This window comes from Echinops telfairi, unplaced genomic scaffold, assembly GCF_000313985.2.
Source record: "Echinops telfairi isolate 266 unplaced genomic scaffold, ASM31398v2 ScPeMD7_1713;HRSCAF=2227, whole genome shotgun sequence".
Taxonomy (NCBI): domain Eukaryota; kingdom Metazoa; phylum Chordata; class Mammalia; order Afrosoricida; family Tenrecidae; genus Echinops; species Echinops telfairi.
Window position 1 is genome coordinate 20862469 of NW_022105611.1, and position 17699 is coordinate 20880167.

At 53.9% G+C, this 17699-nt stretch overlaps 1 protein-coding gene across 1 annotated transcript in view; it reads left to right on the forward strand.

Annotated features, from left to right (window-relative positions):
* Positions 1 to 17699, forward strand: part of STARD10 (StAR related lipid transfer domain containing 10) — a 23850-nt gene that overhangs the window by 1283 nt on the left and 4868 nt on the right. The gene's annotated exons all lie outside the window — the stretch shown is intronic.

Below are 17699 nucleotides of genomic sequence, written 5' to 3' on the forward strand. Positions count from 1 at the left end.
AGAAGCCCCTTCCTGATGCAGGGGGCTGGGCACTGGACTCAAGAGAAGCTTCCCTCTACCCTCATGCTGCCCTCTGTCCCCTGACCTCCTACCTGGAACTTGGTGTATTATTAGGCCTAGCCTGATCCTTTCCACCTCAAGCCAGGGTCTGAGGCCACCTGGCCCTTCCCTTTTGGCCTTGTGCCTTTTCAGATCCCTCTATCTTGGCATTTTACAGCTTTGTCGGTTTGTCCCAGCAGCCCTTCTGGTCTATCCTTTCAGCCTTCTTTTCCCTGCCCTATGACTCGCTGCTCTGGTCATTGGTCTCTCCCCTTGTCTGGGACTCACTGTCCCAGTTCCACTGCCCAAGCATGAGAACCCTGCATCCCTCCCCGAGCTGCCTAAGACCCTGTGCTGGGAACCTCAGACATGGGAACCTCGGACCCATATCTGAGCTTGAAGAGCAGGGAGGGAGGAGGCAGCTGGTATGACCCCAAGGGCATCTCCAGTATCAAGAACCTGGGAGACAGCAGGGCTTGTTGTATGAGCGAGTGAATGAGTGAGTAAGTGAGTGAGTTAGTGAGTGAGTGAATGAAACAAATATAAGAGAGTAAGCAAAGCTGTTACCAGAAAGCCCAGTGTGACCTGCGGAAGGTTAAAGGTGGGCAGTGCCCAGTGGCATGTGGAAGTGGTAGTTTTCACCCTGAGCTGGCTCTCCAGCAGGGAGAGGAGAGAAAGGTCTGACTGGGCTCAGTATCCCCCACACCCTCTGTGTCAACAGGGTATAGCTACCTCCTCCATCTGGCCTGGTTAATGAATAAACCAGCCCTATCTACACTGGAGTTGGTGGGTCTGGGGGCCAGGCTGCCACAACAGATCCCTTGTGGCCAGATTAAAATGTTTTGGTGGTCCTCCGTGGGGTAGGAGGAGCTTGAAAAACAGGTGTTGTGGCCATAGGTGCAGGGGCAGGATTCCAACCCCCATTTCTCTCAAACTGAGCAAAGGTTAGAGGGGCCAAAGAGCCCTCGACAATCCCTGTTTTATACCTCCTTTATTGACCCCATTTCCCCCGGTGCAAATAAAGATACTGAAATCCAGAGAGGGGCAGGGTCCAGCCCAGGGTCACACAGCAAAATCCCAGCAGATCCAAGCCTAGAAGCCAGATTTCCAGCCCAGCCGTGCTTACTTGTCCTTCCATTGCTGCCCCCTAGTCCTGACCCCAGCCATGGAGGGAAGGTTGGAGACCGGATGGGGTGAGCAGAGCTGGGAGGTCATGGGTACCCAGAGGAGCAGTCCCCTACTCTGGCTCCCCCTAGCACAGCCAGGCAGAGATCTGGGAGAGGGGCAGAGGTTTCTGGCGGCCCCATCCCCAAGCTGCCTGGATTTGGGGGTTCTGCACAGCCAATGGCTTTTCTGACTATGTGAACACCTGTTTGAGTCTAGACTTGTCATCTAGTTTAGCCTCAGGCCAGTCTTGGGTAGAAGTGGTAGTAGATGTGTCTTCCTGTTACAAATGAAGAAACTAAGGCTTCGAGAGGTGACATCTCTGGCCCAAAGTCACATAAACCAAGCTAATCTGGCCACAGAGTCCCTGCCCTCTGTGTGAGGGCCCACATCATTACTCAACATGATGGACTTAATCCATCAATAGTTCTTTGAAGGGTGCCCATTCTCACCCACCCTCTTTGATAGATGAGAAAGCCCAAAAGGGGGAGTGGCTTGCCATGATTGGGTCACTCCCTGGGGTGGGAGGGGCTGGGGCTAGGACTGACTGCCACTCATCCCAACCTCTCTCCTGGCCCCACCCCCCAAGCTTGGGGAGCCAGCTGCCCTTGGGACAGGCAGGGTTCCACCTATCTAGCTAACTGGTTGTCACCCTCTTTCTTATCTCCTCCCTCCAAACATCTCATCTTCTCCCTGGCCCTAGGTTCAGAGGTCCAGCAGAGCCAAGACAGAGGGAAAGGGAAATCAGGAGGTTGCCATACCACCAGGGCCTCTGGGAGAAGAAGCTGGTCCTGTCCCTGGGACCCTCTAGTCACATGAGTAACCTTTATCCTTACCACTGCTCTCCCCCAACTCACCCTAGGAGCCCATGAGCAGAGAGCTGAGGAGCTGGGGACACAAGAGGCCCCAGGCCTGGCCTGCCCTGCCCTGTACTTGATGCTCACATACTCCTCCGTGCACCACAACATGGCCAGTCCTGTTTGGCCAGCCTGTGTGAGAGGCAGAGAAGGAAGGCTGGATACTCAGAGCTTCTCAGACCCTACTTAGGAGATGGGGTCCAGGGCACCCCCTGCTCAGCCCTCTTGCTTGAAGCAGATGTTAGCCGGTAGCCAGCAGAACAAACCTGGGGCTTCTTGTGAGCAGCCAGATGGGCAGGGCCCATGAGAATCGGAAGCTAGAACTCCCCACTCTCTTGAGGGGGTGTGGTTGAGGACCTGAGGTTCCTCTTACCACAGGAAGCCAGCTAGGGCAGACCTGTCTACTCTGGCTTCCTGTCCTGTGACTCCGTCCCTTCCCTTTTGGAGACAGCTCTGTAGCCCCTCCCTGCCCTGCCTCACCGTCCATCCCCCCCTCACCCGCACCCCCTATACCACAGGCCTCTCATGGGTTCCATGTCTGTGGTACTCCAAAGGGTTATGGGAAGGCAGCGGCAGGGGCCCCTGGTTTGACTGTAACAGTGCCAGGCGCTTTCTTGATATTCTCTCACTGAGTCTTCAGAACCGTCTTGTGGGTTGGGTCTCAGAAGCCTCATCAGCCAGATGTGGGAATGTGGCTGGAGCAGGGTCGGGATTCAGGGCCTTGGATCTTTGAGGCTGAGCTTTCTACCCCTCTGTGTTAGTCTGGGTAAACTAGGGGAACAAATCCACAGAAAACTCATATGCATAAGAGAGAGTTTTATATAAAGGGGAAGTGTACATTAAGAAAGCATCCCAACCCAGTGCCGCCTAAGCCCATAAGTCCAACATTAGCCCATATTTCCGACACCAAAGCCCTCCTCCATCTCACAAAACACATGTAATGACACCGACTGCAGGAGGAAAGCTGAATCAGTGAGCATGTAAGCATCTCAGCGCTGGCAGGGGTCTCCACACGGCTGCTCCAGCACCCAGGGCTGCATCGGGATAGGTCCATGTGGCTTCTCCTCAGGGATGTCTTACAGGAAGTGAGCCTTGCCAGCTGAAGCAGGGAACTGGCTAAGGCAGCTGCACCCTGGTCCGACCGTCAGAAAGCAAGAGATCCGAGAACTAGAAAGGTGAGGCTCACCAAGCCACTTATCTCTCCATCCTTCAATTAATCCCACATGTGTTTATCACCCAGGTGGGCTCAATAAACCTTAACTATCTCACCCTCCTTGGACATGGTCATGAGACTAGCAGGCCTTTTTTCCCTCAGGACTGAATGGCTGATAGTGACCTCTCTGTCCTGCTGGGGTCTCCCTGGGCTGTGTCACAGAGCCCAGCCCCTCACTGGGACCTTGGGGGTCTCACTAGACCTCTTTGAGCCTTCTTTTCTGGGTGGAAGGGGCAGGAGTTCATTAGGCTTTAGGGCAGGCATCCTCAAACTACAGCGGGCCACATGCGACCCACCGAGGGCATTTATCCGGCCTGGCGGATGTTTTAGCCCCGTTTTGTTTTTTTACTTCAAAATAAGATATGTACAGTGTGCATGGGAATTTGTTCATAGTTTTTTTTTAAAACTATAGTCTGGCTCTCCAATGGGTCTGAGGGACAGTGAACTGGGCCCCTGTTTGAAAAGTTTGAGGACTCCTGCTTTAGGGCCTGGGATTAGGTAAATTCAGTTTCAGGCTCGGCTTCTGTTGCCTCTGGGGTTCAGTTTCCCCACGTCGAGAGGAGATTGTGGGGCAGGTGGTTCTGGAGACCCACCGAGCACTTAGCGAGAAGTGAGGCAGGTCTGAACTGACACAGAGCGTGGAGGACAGATAACCAAGGCCTGGCCAGTTTGCCATCTGAGAGGTCCCCAGATAAGGGCCCTGAACTGGGGGCTAGGCTGGCTGGCTCCCACTCTGACTTGGCATGGAGGCAACAGGAGGAAGCCTTCCAAACTCAGCATCAGGGAGCAGGTCCCCCAGAGTGCTTGGCCCCAGTGAGTCAGGCTCGCAGAGGCATTGTGAGGAGCAGAGGGGAACACTCCCCCAGGTGCCACCCCAAGGGGCAGCAGACAAGGCACAGAATGATGTTTTGAGGCACCACACTACAGGTAAGATAGGTGCCTGCCTGAGGTAGCTGGTTGCTGTGATCAACAAAGCTTCATCTGGAATAAGTTGGGTTACAACATAGAGACTATCCCTGGGTGCTCACATCTGGGTGAGAGGCAACTTAGAGCTTGTCCCTGGATGCTCCTTGTTACCCTAGCTACACTGCTGCCACTGCAGGCTCTGGTCCTCTGGGTGGGGGATCACGGAGAAGGGGAAGGTCAGAGGTGACTGGAGGATGTCAGGATGCTCCCTACAAGAGACTTTCAGGTTGAGTGAGGATCTGGGCTTCATCCCGGTAGCCCTGGGTGGGTCGCTGCCCCTGCATAGGTTCCATCTGTCTTTCCAGTGTGGCTACCCCCAGTGCTGCCTGGCTTCCTCCAGGCACGCGAGCCAGCCATTCACTGTCTGCTCACTCTAAACGTCCATCCTGCCCCAGGGCTTGGGGGTCAAATCCAGGTTCCCATAAGGGGCTGGTAGACACTTGTCATCAGAGCTGTAAGGACCCAGAGGGGCATGTGCACCACTGTCAGGGGTCAGGGAAGACTTTGCCAAGCCGATCCCTCTGGTGAATGTGGAGGAAGCACATCAGCATCTGGATCATTCCAGGGAAGCTGCTGAGCGAAGCCCGAGATGAGAAACAGGACAGTGCATTTGGAGACTGGCAAGGGGTTCTGTTGAGGGCTTGGACCTGGGGATTGGAGAGCTGGACTTGGCAGGTGGGAGTCTGAGGTGAATGGTCCATCGAGGCCGCTGCTGGTGTTTTTGTCCAGGTAGAGGAGTCAAGCCCAGCATGGGATTGGGGGCAGTTGAGAAAGGAGCGAGGAGGGATAATGGGTGGGCATGGCGACTACAGTGTCACCCTGTGCCATATTCTGGAAGGTGGAGCAAGGTGTAGGCTGCCAGACAAGGCCATCTGGGTGTGTAGCCCCCTGACCCATACCCCGAGGGTGAGGAAAGCTAGCTGTGTGTGTGGAAGGGAGTGGGGGGCGGGGGGGGGCAGACGGAGGTGGGAGGAGGACTAAATGTGCCCTCCATGCCCAGCTCCCCGGGCTCCGGCCTTTAAACTTTAACGAGCCCCAGCTCAGTTTCCAGCCGAGAGTCTTTAAAGTTTCAGGAGCTGAGATAAAGGGGGGAGTCCTGGAGACAGATGGGCTTTCTTTCTTCCCTGGTGTCTCCACACCCGGCTGGGCCACCTGGAGCCAGGGCCATTGGTGCTGTGACCCCAGAAGTCTGGCTCTTGGCCGGGACCTGGGACTCTAGCTGGGCTGCTCTCACCTGCTACTGAGGGGCAGGTGGCCACTGAACATGGACAGGGGTGGACACCCTGCTCCAGCCCTGACCCTACCCATATCCCTGACCTGGATGGGTGAGCATGCCCAGGCTGGGGAGAAGCATCTCAGTCTAGATGTCAGCCTGGATGCTTTGGGGTCCCTGGAGGCTCAGAACCACAGGCAGTGAGAATGCGGGGCATCCCAGAACTACCAAATACAGCCCCAGCTCGCCTGTCATTCAAGAGAGCTGTGGGACAGGTGACACCGAACAGCTGGAGCTATGCTCTTCCCCACAGCCTCTCTGCTTCTTAGCCTGGGCTCCCAAAGGCCTTCTGTCCTGAGGCAGGTGGGTAATACCTGCGCATTCTCACACCCATTGCTCTTATCCCTGCCCACTCAGGATAGGGCGGGCCCTTTCATTGCACCTTATGGATTCTGTGCCAGAGCCTCCGGGATCCCTTTCACCATCTCTTAGGAACCCCATTTCTGTCTTTGGACTCTTCTGCAGACCTGGGAGCTGGCACTAGGCCAGGGAGCTGTGGAGCCAGGAGACCCAGGTCTAACAGCCAGAGGTCCGCTGCAGGCCTCTACAGCTTGGTTCATCCATCCCTCTGCTCCTGAAGCCTGTGCTTATGGAGAATCTCCTCTGGGCCAGGCATTGGGTGGTATCAACGTTGCTCGGCAAACCAGACAGATTAGAAATTCTGGTGCCACAGGGCTCACATCCTGAGGGGGAAGAAGCAAGAGAGAAGCACAGGAAGGGGTGGGTGGGTGGGTGTTGTGAGGACAGGCTGGCATGGTAGGGGTTACAGTGGCTGGGCAGACAGTGAACGCCTCCAGGGCAGGTTCCTGGCCAGGGCCAGTGACTGTGTGTGTGTATCCTGTGGTTGTGTGCATGTGGGGCTGTGCATATTTCTGCGCCTGGCATGATGCTGTGTGTGTGAGTCACACCCCTTCACTGCAGAAGCAGAGCTGTGTCTGATCCAATTATGGCTTCTCAGTGTCTCCCGGTGGCTCCTGCACCGGCTGCAGCTCCCTCCCATTTGGCTGTGGTTTTCCTCCCCAGTCAGTCATAGAAAACTTCCTGTTCTGTCCTGCCTCTGGGCCTGGCTTGGGGCTTCCCTTTAGTGTGTGTCCCTGTTTGTCTCCTTCTCCCACCAGGATTATTCCCTCTGTCCTGTGTCTCCATGTGCCCCTTCTCATTTCCCCCCATCCCAGTGACTGTCTCTTTCAACAGACCCTTCTTGTACTTGCCACCCGCTCGGCCAGCCACTGTGCTAGGGTCCTGAAGATGGACCAGACCCAGGCCCTGCTCGCTGGGATGCCAAGCCTGGGCGGGAGGCAGATGGAGACAGTGGCAGTCCCTCGTGAGAAGGGCTGGAGCAGGTTCAAACTCAGCCAGAGGCAGCCAGTGGCTTTCAGCTGGCCCAGAGGGAGGGACGGTGAGAGGGAGAGGAGGGGGGCTTTAGGTGGCTGGGGAGATGGGGTTGGGGAGGGCAGGGGCCAGGCAGCAAGCTGAGGCCAGCTCCCTTGGGCAGGAACAGGGCTGGGGATGAGGAAGGGGTAGCGGCACAGGGAGGAGGAGGCTTGGTGTCTGGGTTTTACCCTGAAGGCAGAGAAGGAGACAGCTGAGGTTTCCAAGCATGATCAGCTCTGTTTTTGTTGTTGTTTTTTAGAAAGCTGGCTGCAGAGGCCGAGCAGTCTGACTGAGAGCCAGGAAAGCAGGGATGAGGGACTGCTGCTGTGGTCCAGGCGCTGGCAGGAGGCTTGCGGGTGGGGGGTGGGGCAGAGGGGCAGTAGGGACAGTGTGCCAGTTGCAAAGGGCAGAGTTCGCTGGATGAATTGACTAGAGGGTGAGAATGAGGGCCCAGTCTAGAATCATGCTCAGGTTTCAGGGCAGGAGGGGCTCGGGGGGGAGCAGGCATTGGGGGCAAGATAATAGGACAGTATTAGACCAGGTGAGTATGAGAAGCCCCTGGGGGACTAGCGATGGGGAAGTCTGGAGCTTACAAGAGAGCTTGGGAGGTATCCGTCCACTGGTGATGGTTGACCTCTTTGTCTTTCTGTCTGATGTCTGTGTGTCTTCTTTGGGCCCCTGCCCCAGCCTTCTCCCAGGCCCATACACTTTCCGCAGCCTCTCTTACTGGCCTGCCCTCCTCCGCCTGGCTCTCGCTGCGCCCCTGGGACTGATGCAGGGTAGCTGGAGGTACAGACCAGGAGGTCAGCTTCTGCAGGGCAGCGCAGCACATTCATCACTGCTGCCGAGCTGGGGGTGGGGGCAGGGGTCCAGGGAGGCTGGAGGCAGAGGCGGAGGAGGGGAAGGAGGCAGAGTAGAGATGAGTCACTCAGCCCTGGCTGAAGAGCAGCAGCCGCGTCTGCTCCAGAAGCTCTTTCTAGGTGAGGCACCTCTTCTCTTCGCACTACGGGCTTCTCACCTCCAGAGAAGAAGGGGTCCGTCTGGCCATTTTGCAGATGGGAATACTGAGGCCCAAAAGGAGCCCCTGTCTTGAGCCCACCCTCCATTTATTCCCTGGAGTCTTCCAGCTCCGTCCAGGTGGTGGGAGACCATTCCAAGTCTGCTCCAACATCCCTACCCGCTCTGCTAGCAGCCACAGTCCCTCTGATGAGGCCCCTGGGGGCAGTCCAGGCACTAGTCCACCTGGTGCTCCATGGGCCTTATACAGAACAAGGTCTGGATTTGGAGCAGCAGCCTCAGGGGCACACTGAGCTCCAGGTTGGCTACCCCACTGCATTTTTCTGAGTCACTCTATAAACCTTTCAGGAGGTCAGAATCAGGTGGCTTACAGCTGGCCCCAGAGGAAGGGAGAGGAGGGGGGCTTTAGGTAGCTGGGGAGATAGGGGTAGGTGGGGAGGGCAGGAGCCAGACAGGCTCCCTGGGGCAGGAACAGGGCTGGGGATGAGAAAGGGGTAGAGGCACAGGGAGGGAGCCTTAGCATCTGGGTTTCACCCTGAAGGTTTCCTAACACTGAGCCAGGCCTGGAGCTGGCACACAGCTCTCATGTGCTGAGTGCGAGAATGGACGGACACAGCCTGAGGCCCCTGAGGGACGACTCAGCCCCCTCTGCCTCCGTCCTGTCCACTCGGGTTACCTCGTGGAACTGCATGCACCCTCTCCTCCCCTGTCTAGCCCCTGGGCTCATGCCAGCACCTCGGCCAGGAGCCCCTGCCCCTCCTTTCAACCTGGGTGCCACCTGCTCTTCTATTCTTCCTTTCGGACTCAGCAAAGGTGCCCCTCCCAGTACCTAAGTTTCCAGCTACCCTCCGTTCTTGCTCTGACCACCAAGGATTGTCATTGTCTCTGTACTGGGGGAGGGGGCAGCCCCCACCCCACCCCTCTGGAACCCAGTCCCAGCACTGTGTGGCCTTCGGTGGAGCTCATAGTGTATGAGCCCTGCCAGACGACACAGAGAATTTTCAGGCTGTCAGCATGGGCACCCCGGGCCCCAACTCAGCTGAATCCAGGCTTCTAGGTCTAAAGAGCCAGGCCCCCAGGGCGCTGGCCAACACTTTTTACTTAGGACAGAAAGGTATACTTTTCAATTGATCTTGCTTTTTGTTTGTTTGTTTTTTAATCATTTTATTGGGGGCTCATACAACTTTTATCACAGTCCATACATCCATCCATTGTGTCAAACACATTTGTACATTTGTTGTTCAATTGATCTTGTATCAACTATATTATACCAACCGTAACAAGAAAACCAAACTGCAAAACCCAGTAACTCCCCTGGTTAGACCATATGCCTTGGTGCCTTCCAGTCCTCGGCCAAAGGCACAGAGAGAGGAGGTGCCCCAGTGGTACAGGGGTTGAAGGGCTTGACAGTTAACATTCAGCTGTTCAAACCCTCCAGCCACTTCGAGGGAGAAAGAGATGGCAGTCTGCCCTCTTAAAGATCTACAGCCTTGGAAACCCTCTGAAGCAGTGGGATTCTGTCTTGCAGGGTGGCCTGGAGTCTCGGTTGACTTAACTGCAGTGGGTAGGTTAAACCACAGGTACAGTCATGTTCATTGACCACTGCATCTGTGGGGGTTCTCCTTTTGCGAAGGAGTTAGTAATTCAAGAGCATTTCCAGCAGCTGCTCCAGGCCAGGCCTAGGGCTAGGCTCCCGGGGTTCAGAGCCGACTCAGCCACTGGGCCTAGGGGCCCGTACTCCTGAGTGGATCTGGAATAATTACTGAGATGATGTGTCACTCTGAACTCAGGTGGTGTTCCTGGTTGGCCTCCCATAGACTCAGCTAATTCCAAAGGCAGTGATATACAGTCATGAGTATTGTAACAGAGCTTTTGTCTTATTTTACCTTCTTTTCCCCAAGTACAAATTTCTAGTCCTGGGATTCCAGGAACAAAGTCAACAGATTGGTTTCGATGATGACTTCTAAACAAATACTTGCCAAGTTGCTTTCCAGAAGAGGGGAGCCAATGTTTGCCGTCACTGGGCAGCAGGCCTCCCATCTCCGCGCCGGCAATGGGCATTGTAGATGTTTTTCTAATTCACCTAGTATAAATTGGTACTACATACAATATGAATTTACTGCTCTTTGATGATCAGGACTATTCAAGATCTTAACTCGAGTCCCAGAATTTCCCCTGGAGTTCTTTTGGTGTTTCTGCACCTGCCACCCACCACCCACCACCCACCCCCCACTTACACTCTACTTTGTCAGAGGGCAGAGTCAGAGGCGAAGTGTCCTAGACATTTATTAGAATCCAGGAAGTTTCTAAGAGTCCCTGAGTGGCGCAGATGGCTGAGCGTTCAACTGCTAGGGGAAACGTTGGCAGTTGGAACCCACTCGGATGCTCCTGGTGACCTGCTTCGGAAAGGTTACAGTAGCCCTGAAAACTTCTAGGACGCAGTTCTAGCAGTTCTACTCTGTGCACATGGGGACCTGGGGTCCCCATGACTCAGTGGCAGCTAACCCACAGCAGGAGGTTTCTTGACTCCCCCTTCTTCTGAATTTGATAACAACAGAAGTGCTGAGGGTGGAGGGCCCCAGCCCCTAAAATCAGATGTGGGCCCCAGGACCTCCTCCTATTCAAGGTGGTTCTTTACTCAGCACTTGCTGTTGTGTGCCAGGCCCTGCGCCAGGCAGGGGGCGTGGTGCTGAATGAGGGGACACAGTCATGATGGTGGGACACCAGGGACTGGAGGGCACACACACACACACACACACACACACACACACACACCCCATCCAACCAGGAGAGTTTGGGTGCAGGGCAGAGGCTGCATGGCCTGGGGACAGTGGGGCTGATGTTTACAGCCCAAATAGCAAAGGGAGGTCCACGGGAGGCATTCTGGGCAGACCTGTGGCGAGAAGTACCTCTGCCCCCTCATGCCCTTCCCCTTAGTCCTCTGGCAGATGTCCCTGAGCTGCTCTTGACATTTGGGACTGGCAGGAAGGGCTTGGGGTGGGGGGTTTCCATTCTGGGCTCCCAGGAATCTAGGGGTCTGATACTGGCTTCTTGGAGGCTTTTGGAGGAGCAGAGTGGAGGGCCCTGAGGTCAAGCAGGGTCCTGGGGGGTGAACTGGGCTAGGGAGGACTCCCTCCTTCCCCGTCCCCTCTGCTAAGTTTCTGTGCTTAGCTGTGGGCCCCAGCACCCTTCATCATTCAGAGCCATGTTCTGGAGGGTGAGTAGATGCAGGGGCTCTCTGTGTCCAACCCACTGTGGGGGAGCTGGGGCGTTTTCCTTTTTAACTTCATTGCTAGTTGTCCTTGGAAGCCTCACCCTTTGGGGATTAGCAGGCAGTTGCGCTCCTGTGCGGGCCTGGGCCTGGGAAGACAGGGAAAGCCGCTGGGGTAGAAGGGCAGGCAGCTAGCTGCTGCCCAGAGCTTTAGGTAAAGCCTCCTTTAATCCTCACCGCACCTCTCAGAGGGGACGATTATCCCTTTTTGACAGATGAAGATACTGGCCACACAGTCAGGTCGTGGCAGACCAGAAGCTGCACCCACCCTGCCAAAGCAACTGTGAGCAGGTGGGGCCTTGTGAGGCAATTTGATGGCCTGGAGGGTGCTCAAAGGGGGCTCCATGGCACAGAGCCCCAGGGATGGGAATTTGCAAAACTTAGTTCTGTTTTTAAATCCCACCAAAGTCTGAGATCATGTCAGAAGAAGAATCCAGAAGCTCAGCCTCCCTGGTCAGCAACCCTTTCAAGTCCAATGAGCATTGCTACATGCGTAATAACCGTTCGTTTATGTAGTAGTCTCCAATGGCCAGTGTGTTTGTCTGTTTGTTTGATCTAGGCTGGTCCAAAGTCCTGACACCTTAGCATCAGGCACCCGTTGGCTTGAGTTCCCTGCTCCTCCCCTTGTTAGCAGTATGACCTTGGCCTATCATTGCCTCTCTCTGAAGCTCAGTTTCAACATCCATGGGGATGTCCGGAAAAGACCCAGTTTGGTGTCCCTGGCAACTTGGAAGATGTGGTTGGATGGCAGCTCCATGAGGCCCTGGTCCTGGTCTCCTTCCTAGGATGAGGAGTTGGTTTGGGATATGGGGGCTCAGGGAAATGGTTACTGAGGCTATGGCTGTGGCCAGGCTCTGCTTGGTTCAGTAGCCCACCGCAAGTCAGGAACTCCTCCCCTCATTGGAACAGGGCTCTGTTGTGGAAGGGTGATTTGCTTAACAGTTATTCCCTTTACCAAAGGGGCTGCTGAGAGGCAGTGTGGGGAGACATTAGGCTGTGCTGACAACCTGTGGGATGTTTCAGGGACCTTCCTGGGGCTCAGTTTCCCCGGTGGAATCTGAAAGGTGAGGGTGATAGAGATCATCTCCTGGGTGGGAGAGATGTCTCCTGGGTTCCAAACCACCCACATGCCCCACATGTCCCACAGGCAAAGCTATTATTGCAGACCTGCTGTGTGAGGTCTTAACTTGAGGGCTGAGCCCACCTGTCTATCTGGGAGTGTGCTTGCTATCACCCCAGCCTTGGTCCTTCAAGTCCAGGGCACAGGCCTGTGAAGCTAGCTGCCTTCAGTCTCAGGGTGGCTGTCCATCTCCCTGCCCCCTGCTGTGGAGCGCAGGGGTATGGGGGTGAGGGAGAGAGGCAAGGGGTAGAATGTGCCACTCTGAGGCTTCATGCTGTACGTAATCACCAAACCTTCACCCACACCATTCCTCTTCCAGAAACGCCCCCTTCTCCCTCTCACTGTGCAGCTCCTTATCCTTGGCCTCTACTCCTACCCTTCCTGTTCCCTCCTCTCCTGGCCCCACTCTCTGCGTTGGGATTTTGTGCCCCTGCCTCTTCCCACCACCCCACTTGAAGGATCTCCTGCTGGGCAGGGCCCAGGTCAAGCCCACCTCTGGGTCCCCCCTCCTCTGTTATAGGCCTAGCACACAGCCACTTCGGAACATGGTGAATGGGATGTCAGAGCAGGACTGGGCTCCGGCGAGGTGAGGCAAGAGATGCTGAGGGCGCATGCAGGTTCAGTCTGGTCCTCCCCCTATCAGCTGGGTCACAACAGCTAGTGTTGTCAGTGTTTTGTGAGCCTTTCCTTGTGTTAGACCTGGCCACATTCTCTCCTTTAATGCAACCATGCATCCCTGTGAGAGACTCTTTGGCCCCAGTTTTTAAATGAAACCAAGACCCAGAGGAGTTAACTCGCCCACTAAGAGGAGGAGCTGGGATTGGAACCCAGGACTGCCTGACTCTGGCCTAAACAGATGATGATGCTCCGGAAGGCCTTCCTGGGCCAGTCCCTTCTGACTGCGGTGGGCGAGGCGTGTCGGGAAGGGGGCCACTGATTCTGGTCACAGGGGTCTGGGCACTCACAGCTCTCCACCTCCTGGGGGCTGGAGAAGGGACACAGTGCTGGGACACAGTCAGGGGGCTCTGTGGCCTTGGTTTTCCCAGCTGTGAAATGGCAGCATGTCGGACTTCTGTCCCTAGGCTCACACTTTTTCAGCATGCGAGCTACTTATAAAATGATCAAGTCAAAATGATCTACCTACTACGAAACTGCAAAACATATTTATTTATTTATTTATTACATTTATTCATAAATGCACTGAGAATTCTTTATGTACAATGTATGTTTATGTACCTTGCATAACTACATGAGTCCATATTGCACAACACAACACAATTAACTAGGTACATTTTTTGTCATTACCTGAGTTTACTCTGATGACTTGCACTGAATGGAATGAGCCAGGGATGCATAGTCCGGACAGTAGCTGCTGACAGCCAGCTGCAAGCACACTTCCAAATGAGCATCAGTCCTGGTGGAACGGTATTTGGGCTTAATGATCTTTATGTGGGGAAAAACTGACACACATAAATAAGTAGAGCCGAATAATGTAGTCAGGGAGGTAGCACATTTTCTCACGTTTGGGTACTTTCCCTCTGTGAGTGAGTTCCAGAACTGTTCACGAGACCTGGACTTCAGCTGAATGTCCGCTCGTAGTGTCAAAATCTGCCATTCCGTATGAAAGTGATACGTCTCTGTCTTCCTGCCTGGTCCGGTTCCCCCACTCATTTTAATACTCTTTCTCACGTTTAAGAAAAAAAACCAAGGCCTAAAAATTGGTGATAACTTAGCTTGTCAGTTTTGCTGCACTTAGTTCAGTTGTTTGCCCAAGCATTTGACACCTAAGATTGCATCTGATTGGCTGCGCTGTATATCAATTAAGTGACGGGCTTGATGATAGGCTTACGTCTATATTTTTAATGCCATGCGATCTACCCACACTGCATTTGCGATTGACTAGTAGATCGCCATCCCCGCACTGAGCAGCCCTGCTTTAAGGGCTTCGGAGCAGGTCTCCAGGGGAAGCTTCCAACTCCGGTCCAGGTGACTGGTTTGCTCAGCACCCAATGGCTGCGGGTTCTGGTCACAGGCCCGCCCACCGGGTGCTCCCAGGTGACTACCCTACCTTGCCCCGCCGCCAGCCTCTCGTAGCCCTCTTAGAATGACACCTGGGCGGGCGTGGCCAGCAGCGGCCGAGACAATGCCGGATGTAATTTCCCCCGCTGGACGCAGACGCGCCGCCTCCCCCCGGGGGCTGTGGAAAGAGCAGGGGCGGAGAGCCGGGCCCGCACCCAGCCAGCGCCATGCGTCGGCCGAATCTCGCGCTGGCCTTCCTCCGCCAAAGCCTGCCCCAGCCTGGGAACCCCTGGAAGTTCCTCTCTGCTCCAAAGAGTGTGACGCTGAGAGAACACCCACTGCCCTGTGGCTTTGTGTGCCCCGCGGGCTGCATGCTTCCCCAGAGGCAGCCACTCCGGCCCAGGGCCCTTGCGGCAGGCAGGCAGGCCGTCTTTGTAGCTAAGGGCACATGGAGGGTGTGCGTCCAGTGTCGTGGCCACTGAGCCTGGCCCGCAGAAAGAGGCACTCACCCCAGGCTGGACCCGAGGCCAGCTGCATTGTTGTGGCCGCCTGTGCAGACCGTCCCCGCCCAGGATGCCACGCTGGAGGACTTACAAAGCCAGACCAGTTGCCAAACTGGACGGGTTCTGGTTTGTCCCAAAGCCACACCTACGTTTGCCTTCACGGTTGAGAATCCTGGAGGACCTGGGTTCCAATCCCCGCCTTGCTGCTTGCGGAATGAATTGGCCAAGTTGCATAACTTGTTGAGCCTCAAGCTCTTGCAACTAAGGAATAAGAACAGGCCACTTCAGAAGTTTGGGGTGAGAGTGAGTGTGTGAGGAATGTCTGGGCCATGGTTTGGATGTTGACAAAGCCAGTTCTGCCTTCTGCTGCCTTCTTCACCCTCCTCGCTCACTGCACTCTGTGCACCCACTCTCTCCTCCCTTCCTTCAGTGACTCATGCCTCACTAGGCCTCTCCAGCCTGTCCTTGACTTTCTCAGCCCGTATCTGACCTACCAATGTCAACTTCAAAGTTCACAGTTACAGCCAGTTACTTTGTAAAACGTCCTTGGTTTGGAATTGATTTCCTGTTCCCCTTATGAGAGGGCTTCAAAAAGTTTACAGGGAAATGGGATTAAAAGGTAAAAATTAAAAAGATAAGCGTTATTTCCAAACATAAAAGCCCATCAAGGTCAAGACACTTTCGTAAGCACCGATCGATACCAGCCCTCAGTCCGTCGCTGAAGACCCCAGGGGCTCAGCGTGTAATCATGTCACTGCAGTCTGTTTTCGAGATCAAACAGCTAATAGGAACCAGAAGGTGCCACATCAGGGCTGCAAGGTGGATGGCTTATGATCTTCCATAGAAACTAGCAAAAAAACCCCAAAAGAACGGCCCTCGTTTGGTGAGACGAGTGAGCAGGAGCCTTGCCCAGATGGAGAAGGACTGTGGGACATGATTTATTTCTCCGTTCTCCCACTCCAGCTTCACCATAAGTTTGGAGTTTCTTCTTGCTTCAGTTTTAGCAGGATGCATGCTACTTTGATACCGGCTCTTTTCAAACCGATGTCTATCTGTAGTTAGTACAAGTTTATTTTAGTGAAAAAATTTTGTCTTTGCATATATTTTCTTCTTAATATGCATTTCCATGAGCTTTTTAAAGATCCCTTATGTGATAAGATTTAGATTATGCATCTTATAGAAATATCACATATATGGTACATGTATTCTCATTGCTTCATATCAGGCAACACCCTGTTGTAATGTGTCTCATTACGAATGCTGGTCACTTTGGTTATTTGATTATGGGGGGTGGGGGTGTACCTGCCAGGATTCTCCTCTAAGAAGTTTTCCCTTTGTAAATAAGGAGGGATTTTATGGGAAGGTATTTGGAAGCTATGTAAATATCCTGCCCTTCATCAAAGAATTGTCTATCTATTCACATCTGTATATACATACTTTGGTTTCCTGTTTTCTTAATGGGATATGTCTACCACTTTCATTTACTGTAATATACACTCTGTCCCAGATCTGAGTGGCCAGATCGACCACAGGTGCAGAGGGTGACTTGTTGGGGAAACAGAAGTTTCCTCTGACTTGAGTTTCCACACTGTGGTGCAGCCTCATAGACACAGCTCACGGCCATCGAGCCAATTCTGACTCCTAGCAGCCTTGTACACATCGCTCACTTAATGCCTAGCTCACGACCCACATGTCACATTAATGACAGGAGTCAGAAATCGATCCTACTGTTTTGAGTTAGAGCAAGGATGTCACTTTGAGGACTGAGGTGATATTTTCAGCCACTCCACATGCAGGTGGAAGTTGGACACTGTATGAGAAAGGCTGAAGAAGAATCGGTGCATTTGCATTGTGGCTGTGGAAGTACCACGGCCTGCCAGACTGAGAAAATCTGTCTTTAAAGGACAGCGGGAAGGCTTCTTAGATGTGAGGACGGGGAGATTTCATCTCATGGACTTCGGACATGTTATCAGGAAAGACCAGTCCCTGGAAAAGGAAAGCACACTCGGTGAAGTAGAAGGTCAGTGAGATGGGTGGACAGGACAGTGAGCTCTAGCGTAGCCGCAATGGTGAGCTGGGCGGTGCTCTGTCCTGTTGGACACAGGTTGCTGTGAATTGGCATGGACTCAACGGCACCTCACCAGAACAAGAGTGGTCACGTGTGGTCACTTGCCCAGGACCAAGGGGCTACCCAGGATTTCCAGTGCTAAAACTGGGAGAGTCCAACGTTGACTTAGAGGAATTGGTTATCAGTGGAAGACCTTTACATACTGGCTCCCGTTTCTGTTGGGTAAGGAGTCTTGATTCTTTGAGCACTTCCTTACTTTTTGGCACAATAAAAAGCTCCGGGCTCATCTCAGAGTATAGTCTGACTCAGCCCTGAAATCAACCATCTCTGCAATAAGCCTTCAACTCAGGGAACTTTCGAGTACACCGACTCTCCAGTCATTGGCATGGTAGGTTCTAAAGACCTGGTTATGACACAAAAATCGGCGGTCTGTGAAAATGGAGGAAGACTGCATCATTGCATAACTGCCAAGCCCTGGGCTTCGGCACCTTGACAAATAGCCCTAACTATCACAGCCGGGATCAGGACTGTTTCTTTCTGTTGGGCACAGGGTCATCATGGGTCGCAACCGACTAGATGGCACCTAGCAACATCACAGCCGGCATTACTCGCAAACTGTGGCAAACCGGAAATGCCAGATACTCATTGTGAACATTCAAAACCGCAGGATTGATTTTCCACTATTGTTATGAAGGCGAAATGCTGGAACATGAGATAGGCATTAAGTGAGAAGGATATGTATTAGGCTACTCCACAGCATGGAAACTCCATCCAGACAGAACGTATTTCTGTTTTCCCAACAAGTTGCACTCTAT